Here is a 14,708-nt window from a genome sequence, read left to right as displayed (position 1 = left end):
CTGAAACAAGATGGAAAAGATTGATGGAAAAAAACTGAACATTCCGTACACTCAGAAAAAAAATAATCACAGATGAGGCGATGCTGTTACCAAATTAACATCATTTGGAATCATCAATCAGCAGTGCTCCAGGAAGACAAAACATCTTGAGGCTAAGCTGAAACTGTTCAACAAAAGGTGGCCATGAAAACACAAGAAGGGGAAAGAACAGATGACTCATTTGCTTACGAGGCGTTTGAATGAAATCTATTGAGAAACCCCTGTCTGATTACCGCTTACCCCTTCCCCCTACCCCCGTCTCCTCAAATTAAAAGTGCAAAGGAATCTTTGGCACTGAACAGGAATGAGTCCCACTTTCGTCGAGGATCTACCACTTCAAAATTCCAGGAGCATAATAGAAACCGGAGCACAGTGGCCTGATCATTACTGAGGGAAAATACCAAGCAAATCCACGGTTTCAGGAAGTCCTTTATTTACACCTCAGGATATGTAGTGTCTGACAAAGACTTGCACTACTCTCTTTCAATGGTTCAAATCTCTCCAGTGTCTTGTTGGAACAGAAGATTCTGTTGAAAAACAACAGAGGTTAAAGAAACAATTACAACCATTCATTCTCCTCATCCTTGAAAGCCCTAGTCATGATGCGGAGTTCTATAGAAAATACTCGAATCCTGACCCTATTGTTGCTTCACATGTATATAACATTGCTCTCTACAAGCTTCATTTCTATTGGGAGCAAGGAAACTGGCCAATATTGTTGTCAAATCCAAGGTTGACAATTCAATCTTTCATATTGTTCCGAATGCCGGATCAAATCGACTTCACATGGAGGGCTTTTTTTTAAAAAATGAGACAGCTTCCTTACCTTGTGAAACCTGCTGATTGGTTTTCAGGCCGAATGAGGCTCTAACTAATACTGCCAGGAGCACTGTCAAATTTTTATTTGTTTATGACTGTCAGAAGTATGCTTCCATTAACACTGCAATGAAGTTTTTTTTCAGTCTGGCTCAGCCAAGACCCCTTACACACCGTGTTCCTCGCTGCTCTTCTTCACGGCACTCAATGTAGTTCCAAGGGTAACCACTGTTTTCTATCAAAATTGCTTAACTACAATGGGTCGTAAATGTGGCCCAGTCCATCACTCAATCCAGCCTCCCATTCACTGACACTGTCTGCACTTCCCACTGCCTTGGAAAAGCAGCCAGCACAATCAAGGACGCCACGCACCCCGGACATATTCTCTTCCACCTTCTTCCATCAGGAAAAAGATACAAAACTCTGAGTTCATGTACCAACCAACTCAAGAACAGCTTCTTCCCTGCTGCCATCAGACTGTTGACGTATTAAGCTGATCTTTCTCTTCACCCTATCTGTAACTGTAACACTATATTCTGCACCCTCTCCTTTCCTTCTCCCGTATGTATAGAATGTGTGTCTGTGTAGCACACTAGAAACAATACTTTTCACTGTATCCCAATACATGCGACAATATTAAATCAAATCAATTCAAAACTGCTTCTGGTGTGCTGCTGGAACAAGACTGCTGTCAGTCCTTTGATTAGGCAGCAGCTCTGAGAGGCAGTAGCCCTTCCTTTAACAATAGGGGAGTCATCATGACCTGAAATCAGAACTCTCACATGTTGAATAGAGAGGCTCAAACTTTACAATGGAAGTCTTGTTAGAGCTGGGAACCCGTCAGGAAGTACTCAGACATTATGACAGTGTGTTCCGTAGCTTCATCCAGACTCCCTGCTATTAAAGAGATATGTACAGGTAGGATGACCTGGCCTAACCACATTAGGTGTTGTAACCTCCCCCCCTGCCCCGCACAGCCATCACCCCATTGGCTGAAAACCAGCAAACGTTCAAAGAAGGGCGGAGAAGGATAAAAAACAGCCATATTCAAGACAAACTCCAGTAAAGAGTCCGCCAAACCTACTGTGACCTGGGATGATGCAAGAGGTCGTGTGAGATCCACCTTGTGCTAAGAGGACCCGAAGTTCATCTGTTGCTGTGAGCTCAGTGAATCCTACAGCCTACTCACTTTCACCAGATCGGATAATATTTATTTCTCGGACAATTAGTCTAGTTTGGGGAAAATTAACTTCATCTATCGTGTAAGTGTTGTTTCTTAGTGTATTAATAAAACTAAGTTTGAACCAGTCCTTTGTCTGTCTCATAAAACAAAGGCACTTGAGATAAATATAGTAAACTAGTCGAAATGTCTGTATAAAATATTTCACAGGTAATATCTGATGTCCCTGGGGTAGGGTTCCATAAGAAGTGACATCAGGTCCTCAAAATTCAAACCGCCAATTTAACCGGGTGTTTTTAAAGGTGGGATAAACAAACGGCAGACTTAGAAACTAGGTTATTAGAGATGTGAGGTGCCTTTCTGGCACACTTTACACTCAGAGAGATTGGAAAAGGAGGTTCATGAAAGCTGGACCCCAGCCCCAGCTGCGAACTCTACAGAGCAAGAACAGAGAAAATGGCACAGTGTCCAGAGTGGGAAGAGGTACTAAGGAAATACCTAACCAGAAGTGGCCCAACTGGGTTGAATACTGCTGTAAACCATTATCGGGTCTGGAACCCACAGGACAAAAGTGTTGGGAAGAAGCACATAGGGAAGTAGGCATCTACCCCCAGGATAAGGCTATCCAGAGGCCCAAAGATCTGGATGTCACTACAGTACTTGGGGACAATATTCCAGTTTCCAGAAGTTGTCAGGAGCAACTTGCTCAGAATTTAAATTAATGATTCAAAGACGGCTTGACATGGTAGATGCTGAGAGGATGTTTTCCCTCACGGGGGAGTCAAGAACCAAGGGGCCTAGTTTCAAAATAATGGGTATCCCATTTAAGATGGAAATGAGAAGGAATTTCTTCTCTGAGGGTCATTAGTCTTTGGAATTCTATACCCCAGAGAGCAGTGGAAGCCATATCCGTAGAAATATAGAAAATAGTAGGAGTAGGCCATTCGGTCCTTTGAGCCTGTTCTGCCATTTATTTTGATCATGCTGATCATCAAATTCAATATCCTGATCCCCCATATCTCTTCCGCCCCATGATCTATATCTAATTTCTTCCTGAAATCACACAATGTTTTGGCCTCAACTACACTCTTTGGTAGTGAATTCCACACATTCACCACCCTCTGGGTGAAGAAATTTCTCCCCACTTCAGTTCTAAAAGGTTTACTCCTTATCCCCACCATCGGGAACATTCCTACTGAATCTAACCTGTCTAATCTTGTTAGAGTTTTATATAAGTTTTTATGAGATCCCCTCTCACTCTTCTAAACTCCAATGAATACAATCCTAACTGACCTAGTCTCTCTAGGCTGAGTGAGATAGATTTTGATCTACAAGGTGAGAGGGGACAGACAGGATAGTGGAGTTAAGGCCATAATCAGATCAGAATTGATTCTATTGAATGCTGCAGGCACATCAGACCAAATGGCTCACTATGGCTCCTATTCTAAATTTCTTATGGTTTTAATTTCCCTGAGAGCTGCTCCAATCCTGTGACGGTAGCTTTGTTACATGCAAGACTGGGTTACGTGGTTACTATATGAAGGTTAGGTTACTGCCAGGTAGTTTTGTCACTCACTAGACTTGGGACATTTCCACCCTTGGATATGCCAACCAAGAATTGTCTTTGGATACACTCAGCTAGGTGGCAAGTTTATGATCATCTGCAGCAGGCTCTTGGAGGCACAGGTGGACCCTAGAATGAACAAGAGCCAATGTCCCATGTGTAATGGTTGAAGCATATTTAGGAACTTTAGAGGTGATCCACTCATATTGCTTAGAGTCATAGAAATTACGTCACAAGGGGTGGCCCTTCAGCCCATTGATTGAATTTATTTTTGAGGTGGTGATTCTTCAGCAAAGGAGACATGGCTCCATGAAGGGGAGGTAGCAAAATGACTTAGTTAGTTGTACTTTTGTAAATGTGGAGTGGGGGAAGAGAGCCTGAAATCTTCTTTGTGTAAGGAGGGAAAGCTGGAAATCTGAAATTGAAAGTAAATGCAGGAAATACACAGCAACTTGTAGCAGCTATACTGAGAAAGAGCAAGTTCTAACTTCCCGGGTGTAGAACCCTCTCTCTCAGTTGGAAGAATGATAGAAAATCAAAAGCAATCTTTTCCCTTTACACATACTGTCTATTTCTAATATTTTTCATTTTTATTTCCTCGTCCATCAATTGTCCAAACCCTGAATGATGTACAATTTTTTTTGAACAGATAAATTTCTGACACCAACACAAGTGAACCTGGCTCTGTGAATTCATAGAATCATAGAACCCTACAGTGCATAAGGAGGCCCTTCGGCCCATCAAGTCTGCACCGAACACAATCCCATCCAGGCCCTACCCCCATATCCCTACATATTATACCCACTATTCCCTCTAAGCTATGCATCCCTGGACACCGAGGGGCAATTTCTTAGCATGGCCAATCAACCTAACCCGCACATCTTTGGACCGTGGGAGGAAACCAGAGTACCCGGAGGAAACCCACGCAGACACGAGGAGAATGTGCAAACTCCACACAGACAGTGACCCGAGCCAGGAATTTAATCCAGGACCCTGGAGCTGTGAAGCAGCCGTGCTAACCACTGTGCTACCGTGCCGCCCTAGATTTCCTAGGATTCTGGATAACCCTTCCTTTGTACGTGTATCGGATGACAAGCACCAGTCTGTTCACCTGCTGCCAACTGTCGGTCAAATGATCCTTTATTCCCAAAATGATGCAACTCAACTCAGTTTTACAAAGCAGTCGAACACGATACAAATATAAACCTTTGAACATCCACAGTGAAAGGTGTTTATCGGAGTAATTATGTTGAAAAAAAGCTGACGCCAAAGCATTTCTCCTTCATTTGTCAAATGGCTCTTGCAATAAGTATGTTAATCCCCCCACGCCTAAATCTGTTCAGGATGTGATGGCTGAGCAGGCAATGGCAACCAATATATTTCTGTTGAGTGTAACTCAATACAAGAAGCAGAGTCCTACTCACTCCCGCCAACATCATTCTCATTTTGTCCACAGAAGCAGTTTGGTGAAATAAGGGGGCAGAATTTCAAAATGAAATCACCAACATTTCTGAATGTTGCAGGGAGCCACACAAGTATTTGAGGGAGAAAGGAATTGAAGTCTAGGTTGACAGGGTGAGATGAGAGGAGGTTCAGGAGGAACATGAACACTGGCAGAGGATAGGTGAGCTGAATGCCTGTTTCGATGCTGTCAATTCGATGCCATTCGACTGCTTTCCTGAACTTTGCTCAGAAAAGATCAGTCGACTCAGAAGTGCTCCTTGCTCTTTCCAGATTAACATTTTTAGTTTATCTGCTCCTTCTCCCATTTCTTCTGAATGACCCAATCAAGGAATAAATGTTTGTAATTTTTCACACGTACTTTGCACATCACAAACCCGAACCATCGTCAGACTCTTTATCGTCACGTCTAGGTTTCTCGGCTCCTTGACCCTTCTTGACCAGGCTGACGACATTTATGTTTGCCCTGGGCTGATCATCTACTGCAAGCATTATGAACTCTACTCCAAAGGAAGAATCCAATCTTCAGCCCCTTCTTCAGCTCTGTCAATCCACGGAGCTCATGTGAGTTGGTGGGAGAAGAAACATGCATAGAAAAAAATTTCAAATGGTGTCTTGCTTTCCAATGACCTCAGTAGGCCCAAGGCTGGTAATATTTTATGAGGAAAATGTTTTTGGTAGTGCTGCTACAATTTTGAATTACTTCAATCCGCTGATGGTATTAAGGCCCTAGTATTTGGAGGAAGAAGAAACATAGAAACTAGAAGCAGAAGTAGGCCATTTGGTACTTTGGCCCTGCTCCACCATTCAGTATGATAACAGCTGATCCTCTAACTCAATGCCATATTCCCACTTTCTCCCCACACCCCTTGATTCTATTAAAATTTAACTCTTTCTTGAATACATTCTGTGACTTGGCCTTCACAGCTTTCTGTGGTCGGGAAGTCCACAGGACCATCAGCTTTGAGTGCAGAAATGTTTCCTCATTTCAGCGCGAGAGGGTCTATCCCGCATCATGACACTGTGTCCCCTGGTTTGGGAAACCCCAACCGGGGAAAATATCCTTCCTGTATTTAATCTGACAAACCTGCTTAGAATTTCACACGTTTCAATTAGATCTCCTCTGATCCTTCTAAACTTTAGTGAAGACAGTTCCTATCGAACCAATCTTTCCACATTGAGAGTCCCGCCAACATCAGTATCAACCTGGTGAACCTCCATTGCACACTGTGAAAACAGCTTAATGGCTCCCATGATTGTTAAAATAAGGATTGGTACAGCAATTATCGACAGTTAACTCCATTCTTTGACCAAAGAGTGGCACAGTGGTTAGCACTGCTGCCTCACAGTGCCAGGGACTCAGGATTTGATTTCTGTCTTGGGTCATTGTCTGTGCGGAGTCTGCACGTTCTCCTCATGTCTGCGTGGGTTTCCTCTGGGTGCTCTGGTTTCCTCCCACAGTCTGAAAAACGTGCTGGTTAGGTGCACTGGCCGTGCTAAATTCTCCCTCAGTGTACCCAAACAGGCGCCGGAGTGCGGCAACTTGGAGATTTTCACAGTAACTTCATTGCAGTGTTACTGTAAGCCTAATTGTGACACTAATAAATAAACTTGTAAAAAATGGTCTGACATTGTGCCATTGAATTTCTGGATCTGTTTGTTAAAAAAAATGTCAGATGTTATCCAGGTTTAAACATTTGACAATTTCGTTAAATTATGAGCCAAAGAACCAAAAGCAACAGGAGGGAAAGTGTTTTACGTAGCAAGTTATGATGTGGAATGGATGCTGGAAGCTGATTGAAGAGTAACTTTTTAAGAGAATTGGATAAATACTTGAGAGGAGAATTATGGGCCAATGAGGGAAGAACAGGGAGTGAGGCTAATTGGATAGTTCTTTCAAGGAGCTGGCTTCAGCCAAATCGTTCAAGTGGCCTCCAGCTGCGCTTTTATCGTTCTATGATACTACGTTGGGCAGATGTCCAACATTCTGAGTTATGAGAAATTGTTATTTATCTGTCTCATTCGGTGAATACCCCTCCAAGTCACACTTCATCCTGACTTGGACACACACCACCGTTTTTTTCATTGTCACTGGGTCAATACCCTGTTACTCTGTTACTGTACCTCCACCGGGCGGACTGCAGCTGCTTCAAGAAGGCAGCTCACCACCACCTCCTGAAGGTGGTAACAAATGCTGGCCTTCTACCAGCACTCTCATTGTTGGACTTCCTGGAGAACATTTGGCAGACTTGCTTTTCAGATTTGTACTCTCAGATGAATTGATGGTGTGATTTTTGTCCTTGAACATTCCCAAGACAATATGATGTTTAATTCCATTCCCAGTATTTGATGATGGGCAGTTACAACATGACTTATATAAGAGCCTGATCAGCAGGGTCACCCTCTCTGATGTATCCCACATGAAGATGTGGATCTGTGATAATTATTAAGCGATAATAAAATAATAACTGGTAGGAGCTTAAAAATGTCATCAGCTTAACAATGTCAATGTTATCTCAATGATGTACATAGTAAGTTTCTGGCATTTAAAGGGCAAATAAAGAAGTTGGACTTCACTTTCTTGTCACTATGTTGACATGAACAAGTTTGAGAAGAGTGTGTAGAGATGAATATTTTTCCAATTAATTCTCAGGACATGGGCGTAATCCAGCATCCTGACTGGAGTCTGTGCATGTTTGCAAGTTGGGAAGGGAGAGGACTGGTTGAAAATGGATCATGAACAGCTTGCCCTCATTTACGGGTCTTAGCTTAGGAAGAATGGCCACTTAATTAAGGCCCAGAATGGCTGCTCTCTCTCATGCCAACTGTGAGAGCCTTGACTCAGTGTGGCCATTCTTGCCTTTGAATCAGGTAATGGGTTCAATAAGAGACTTCAGCACAAAAACTAGGCTAGCACTCCAAGTGCAGTACTGAGGCAGGTCGTCGGAGATTCTATTGCTTCTATGAGTTGTTGAGCGGAGGCCATGGGTTGTATTTTCTCCGTGGAAAAATACAACCTGTTGCGTCCAAATGGGGTCACAATCCTGCACTTGCCAGCAACAAGACTTGACAGTTCAGTCTTCCAGGAGGCACCCTGCTCATTGGCCAACTCCAGGCAGGAAGTCCTATGAGAGGATGGTGGGTGGGTTCTAGATGCCGCGTGTCCATTAGGAGGGCGGAGGCTCTGGAGGTTTGGCACCGGGAGAGGTAGGCACTGCTCGGGCATCTGGGAGACTGTGAAGGCACCTCCAGAGGGAGGCCTTTTTGACAAACACAGAAGGCCTGTAAAACTGGTGTGGACACCTGGATGGAGGGAAAACCCTTTCACAGGACTGAAATGATTTATTGTCACGTGTTACTTGCGCGCACTACAGACAAAGCATTCCGTACATTGGAAAGAAAAGGAGTGCAGAATGTAATGTTACAGTCATGGCTAGAGTGTAGATAAAGATCAACTTAATGTGAGGTAGGTCCATTCAAGATCTGATACCAACAGGGAAGAAGCTGTTCTTGAGTTGGTTGGAACATATTCTTAGACTTTTATATTTTTTCCCGAAGGAAGAGAGAATGTCCAGTGCGCATGGAGTCTGTGATTATGCTGGCTGCTTTTCTGAGGCAGTGGGAGGGGTAGACAGAATCAATGGATGGGAGGCTGGTTTGCGTGATGGACTGGGCTTCATTTAGAACCCTTTGTAGTTTCCTGCGGTCTTGGACAGAGTAGGAGCCATACCAAGCTGTGATACAACCTGAAAGAACGCTTTCTGTGGTGCATATATAGAAGTTGGAGAGAGGCTGGAAGGGACTGCAGGCATAAACTTTGGGGTATGGGGCCTCCTTTTCGAATGGCTCTCTAGCCTGCTGCAGTCTCTGCACAAGGAGGAAGGGGAGGAGGGGTGCTCCGTGATTTGAAAAGTTCCTACGTTGCTACCTCATCATCCCTAATTGGGCAGCATGGTGGCACAATGGTTAACACTGCTGCCTCACAGCGCCAGGGACCCAGGTTCAATTCCTGGCTTGTGTGGAATCTGTATGTTCTCCCTATGCATGCGTGGCTTTCCTCTGGGTTTTCCGGTTTCCTCCCACAATCCGAATGATATGCTTTTTAGGTGCATTAGCCATGCTAAATTCTCCCTCAAGTGTAGCAACTAGAGGATTTTCACAGTAGCTTTATTGCAGTGTTAATGTAAACCTACTTGTGACACTAATAAATAAACTTAAACTTAAATTGAAACAGAAAATGCTTGAAAATCTCAGCAAGTCTGACAGCATCCGTGGAAAGAGAATAGAGCCAACCTTTCGAGTCAGGTTGACCCATAGATGCTGTTGATAAAGAGGAACGTTTTCTTTTCTTGACAAATACATGAATAGGATGGGAATGGAGGGATACAGTCCCCGGAAGGGTGGAGGGTTTTAGTTCAATCGGGCAGCACAGTTGGTAGTGGTGGGCTGAAGGGCCTGTTCCTGCGCTCTAATTTTTTCTTCTTTGCTCTTAATTGTCTGCCTGCCTCCACGAAGACAGTCCTATTACCAACCTGACCCTGGGACAGTTCCTCAGTGGCCAGAATCTATGGAGGAGCAATCTCAACATAGATCTTTACTCCCCACCCCCCCATTACCCTGTTTTACCAGCACCTCTGCCTCCAATCCTGCCTCCAGTCCCCTGTTCTCTCTTTCAGGTGACAAAAAAGATCCCAAGCACTGTTTGAAAGAATAAAAGGAAGTTCCCCGCAGTGTGTTGGCTATTATTATCCATTAACCAATATCGTTCAAACAGATAATCTGGTCATTATCTCTTTGCTGCTTGTGGGAGCTGGCTGTGCACAAATTGGCTGCCACATTTCTTACAATACACTGATGATTTTCTTTTAAATGTCATTGGTGTAAAGAGCTCTGGAATATCCACTGGTCTTGAATAGTGCCAAATAAATGTGATTTCTTTATAAGCCAGCAGGCGGGTTTATCATTTTATCTGAAGAACTGCACCTCTAACAATGCAGCACTCCCTCAGTACCGCACTGGAGCATCAACATGCATATGAATACATGCAAGGAAATAAATGGGCAACAGATCTATACCAAGCCTCCAATGAGTTGCAATCTAATTAGTGAGTGTTCTAAATGCCTCATGCGCATACTTACCAATTTAACACCGTCACTGATACTTTTACCAGTGTAGTCTCTGGTGTTGTGTATGCCATTGCTTGCAAAAGTGGTAGCTCATTGGACACTATTAAAATTAAATGTGTCCTTGAGGGCCAATTTGTTGAGCAACCTCAGAGGTATAAAAATGCCTTAAAGATACATCACCTGAGGCTGCAGAGTTGAGATCAAACGGAAATTTTCTGGACGAGATCATCATTTGGAGTATCAGATTGGGGTTTGATAAGAGAACAAAGCAAAATGAAATTCTTATTTCAAATTAAAACTAGCAGCACCACGGAACAAATATAGTCATCTCCACGGAGAGTGAAAGGAAGCTTAAGAGAGGGAAAGCAAGAGGGTAGCAGCATAATTTTGTCTTGCGTTTCATTATAATCACCCCTGACACTAACAAAGCAATCCACCATGACATAGCATTTACATCTTAAATTTTACTTTGCCCTTCAATCATCTCCAAGTATTTCTTGAAGACAGTGTGGTAGATCTGGACGAGTCAGCAGTCAGTGAAGTCGATGGAAACAAACTGCTGAATTGCTGCTGTCTGTTTGACAGTACCGTGCAACATGAGCTTAAGTTTAAAGCTTATTTATTCGTGTCACAACTAGGCTTACACTAACACTGCAATGAAGTTACTGTGAAAATCCCCTAGTCGCCACACTCCGCTGCCTGTTTGAAAACACTGAGGGAGAATTTAGCATGGCCAATGCACTTAATCAACAGCCTTTTGGAACGTGGGAAGAAATCGGAGCATCCGGAAGAAATCCATGCAGACAGGGGGAGAATGTGCATAGACAGTGACCAATGCCAGGAATTGACCCCGGGTCCCTGAGGCAGTGGTGCTAATCAGTGTGCTGCATGCCGTCCCTACACCAATGATCTACCCAAATGACTCGTGCTGTGTCACTAACATTGGCAGTCCCATAATATCCAAAGTAAGGGATAATTTTCATTATAAGTGAGTCCAGACAGGGAGCCCAAGGGGCTGTTGAGGGAGTTATACCTGTTCTTTCCTTTACCTGATATCCATACAGTCACTGGGGAGTGATTTGCAGTGGAAACTGCAGCCGGGGAATTTTTATGGACCTGCTTCAGCCCATTACTGTAACTTGGTTGCAGGTAGCTGGTAGGGGTGGCCCCAGTGCCAGTGCACCAGGTTCGATTCTGGCCTTGGGTGATTGTCTGTGTGGGGTTTGCATGTTCTCCCCATGTCTGCGTGGGTTTCCTCCCATAGCACAAAGATGTGTCGATTAGGTAGATTGGCCATGTCAAGTTATATTCCCTCAAAAGGGGAAGGTAAACAAATCCAGAGCTCTCTGGATGACAAAAGAGATAGAAATTAAAGAGAAAGAAGAAAAGTGGTCAGGTTAAAAGTACAATTGAGAACCAAACTGAATATAGAGGTTCAGAGAGGTGAGAACACAAATATTAGAAAGAAAGAGGGAATATGGAAAAAGACTAGCAGACAACATAGAAGGAAAGGTCTACTATAGGCATAAAAATAGTGACAATGTGATAGAAGTAGGGCTGATCAGGGGCCAAAAAGGGGATTTTCACATGGAGGCAGAGGACATTACTGAGATATGAAATGAATATTTGCATTTGTCTTTACCAAGTAAGAAGGCACTGCTCAGGTGGTTGTGAAAGAGGAGGTGGAGGATAAGGTGGAGCTATTAGGAATGATATCTGTACTATTAAGTTGATAAGGCATCACAACTGGATGAGATCATCCAAGATCACTGAAGTGAAAGTAGTGATTGCAGAGGCACTGATCATAAATTTCCAGTCTCCCTCGGAGAGGTAGAATCATAGAATCCCTACAATGCAGGAGGAGGTTATTTGGTCTATTGAGCCTGCACCAACAACAATCCCACCCAGGCCCTAGTCCATAACCCCACATACTTACTCTGCTAGTCCCCCTGACATTATGGGACAATTTAATATGGCCTGTCCATCTAACCTGCACATCTTGGGACTGTGGGAAGAAACTGGAGCACCCGGATGAAACCCATGCAGACACAGGGAGAATGTGTACACTCCACACAGACAGCAAGCAAAGGCTGGAATTGAATCCGGATCCCGGGCATTGTGAAACAGCAGTGCTAAACATTGTGCCATCGTGCTGGAGATGATGTCAGAGGTCTGGAGAATTGCAAACTTAAATTCAAAAAAGGGTGTAAAGATAAGCCCAGCACCTACAAGTCAGTCAATTTAATTTCTGTGCTAGGAAAACATCCAGGGTGGCACAGTAGCACAGTGGGTTAGCACTGCTGCTTCACAGTGCCAGGCATCGGGGTTTGATTCCCACTTGGGTCACTGTCTGTGTGGAGTTTGCACATTCTCCCCATGTTTCCGTGGGTTTTCTCCAGGTGCTCCAGTTTCCTCTCACATTCTGAAGGACGTGCTGGTTAGGTGTGCATTGACCCGAACAGGCGCTGGAGTGTGGCAACTAGGGGAATTTCACAGTAACTTCATTGCAGTGTTAATGTAAGCCTTGCTTGTGAATAAAAAAATGTTAAAAAAGGAACAATGGGTGGGATTTTCTGCTGCCAGGTATTGTGGTGGCAGTCTGCAATCGGCTGATGGCGGGATCTTCCACTCCTGCCACAGTCAAAGGGGTTTCCCCGGAAACACTGAATTTGTATAAGTTCAGCCTCAGCTGGAGTAATGTGTCCAGTTGTGGGCACCACACTTAGGAAAGGATGTGGCGGCGTTAGAGAGCGAGAATGGTTCCAGGGATGAGGAGAGGTTAGGACTACTTTCACTGAAGAGAAGTCGGAGAGGAGATTTACTAGAGGCATTTAAAATCATGAGGTGTCAGGACAGAATAGATAGGGAGAGAGAACGTGGAAAGGATTGAGAACGAGAGGACACAAGTTTAATAGTAGTTTGCAAAATTAAGCAAAAGCCATTGAAGAAAAGAAACTCTTTCACAAAGCAAGTGGTCCGGGTGTGGAATTCACTGGCTGAGTGTGTAGTGGAGGTAGGTTCAATCGGGGCATTCAGAAGGGAATTAGACTGTTATTTCAAAAGAATAATTTGCAAAGTTATGGGGAGATGGTGGGAACGGGGAAATGGCATCAGGGAATTGTCTGCTCAGAGAGCCAATAAAACATGATGGACCGAATGGCCTCCTTGTAATGATTCTGTAATTGTCCTGTAGCAATTCCTTAATTTGATCATCATACACTGCTTACCCCCTCCGCCACTCACCTACAAACAACCTCTATCAGTCAGAACTCATATCTGACATTCATGATCTTCACCATAATTTCAGTCCTTGGTGAGTATTAGGGTAACTGTAGAAGGACAATAAAACCTCGCCTAATTCTATGTTTTTCCAGCATTGGTTTCTGAATGAAGATTGGAGAACAATCTCTTGGTCATTTTAACTTTTTCTAGTCGGGGGCTTCTAAATCCAATGTCAGGATTGCCCCAACAAAATAAACTCAGTCCGTGCAATCCTCACTAGCCAGAGATCAAAGCTGGGACATCCTCCACCTCTGTGCGAGCTCCTGTGGGATGACCCACCATCAGCTTCTCAAGGGCAAACAGAGATGGGCAATAAATATTGGCCTTGTGGGTGAGGCTCACAGTGTGACAACAAATTTAAAAAAAAGCCTCTGGATGCGATCTATTATTTATCATACATGTCATTGTTGCTATTCTGAAACACGCAATAATTTCTGATGCTCACAGCTCCAGCGTAATGCCACTTGTGGAAATATCATAGCTAGATATCTATAGCCAGAGTTTAATTTGCCAGATCTATTCCGACCTCTTCATACGAGCACTACATCCAGAACAGTGACTTATATTATCACATAAATAGCTGTGACCTTTGAATTAATTCTCAGCCTTCTCACCTGTTTTGCAATATGCTGTTTTGCACCCTTTTTTTATTGGATCTTCTTGTAGAATATCTCCCATCGTTCCTTTTCATCTTCTTCATAATTTTATTTCTGAATCTTATTTGTATTTTTATTTTCATTTCCTTTTATCTCTCATTAATTTTTCTCACGCCGGCACTTGATCCTTTGATGAACTACAGCACTCACCACCCTCCACTACCTCCATATTCACTCAGAGTGTCAGCGGGTGATTTAACTTTGAGGGCATGTCACAGCTGAACCTGCTGCTGTCCCTACTGGCCACCCACCTCGGCACCCTTTCCAGCAGGGACGACCAGACCCTGATCAGTGGCATCCTCGCCCACTCCTGCCCTCCGGTGGCGGGGCCTGAGGTTATTGGCTGCATCCCAACAAGCAGCCAGTCACCACAGCTGAGGCCAGGGGCTGAATTCTCCCCTCAGAGGGCTGGAAACAGGATTGTGGGGATTGTTTCTGGGTCCTGAACACAGCCTTGGGGTGAACGGTCACTCTTTGGGATTTTCATGGAGGTGTTTCCCTTGATTTGCCCGGAGACCTGTCTAATTAAGGATGGAAGATGGGCTTTGGAGGCTGGTGAGTCAATCGGAGGTCTTTGTGCTTGA

At 44.0% G+C, this 14,708-nt stretch overlaps 1 long non-coding RNA gene across 1 annotated transcript; it reads right to left on the bottom strand.

Annotated features, from left to right (window-relative positions):
- Nucleotides 1-450: 450 nt before the first annotated feature.
- LOC145354648 (uncharacterized) lies at nucleotides 451-14,349 on the bottom strand. The gene is made up of 2 exons (XR_013888890.1): nucleotides 14,083-14,349; nucleotides 451-566 (listed from the first exon to the last, which is right to left on the bottom strand). It is a non-coding gene; the product is annotated as an uncharacterized LOC145354648 (long non-coding RNA).
- Between the last annotated feature and the right edge of the window lie 359 nt (nucleotides 14,350-14,708).

The sequence above is a fragment of the Carcharhinus amblyrhynchos genome, chromosome 18 (assembly GCF_965287045.1).
Source record: "Carcharhinus amblyrhynchos chromosome 18, sCarAmb.v2.hapA, whole genome shotgun sequence".
Taxonomy (NCBI): Eukaryota; Metazoa; Chordata; class Chondrichthyes; order Carcharhiniformes; family Carcharhinidae; genus Carcharhinus; species Carcharhinus amblyrhynchos.
The sequence above is the reverse complement of the archived record's forward strand: the minus strand, read 5'-3'. Positions and strand labels throughout refer to the sequence as shown.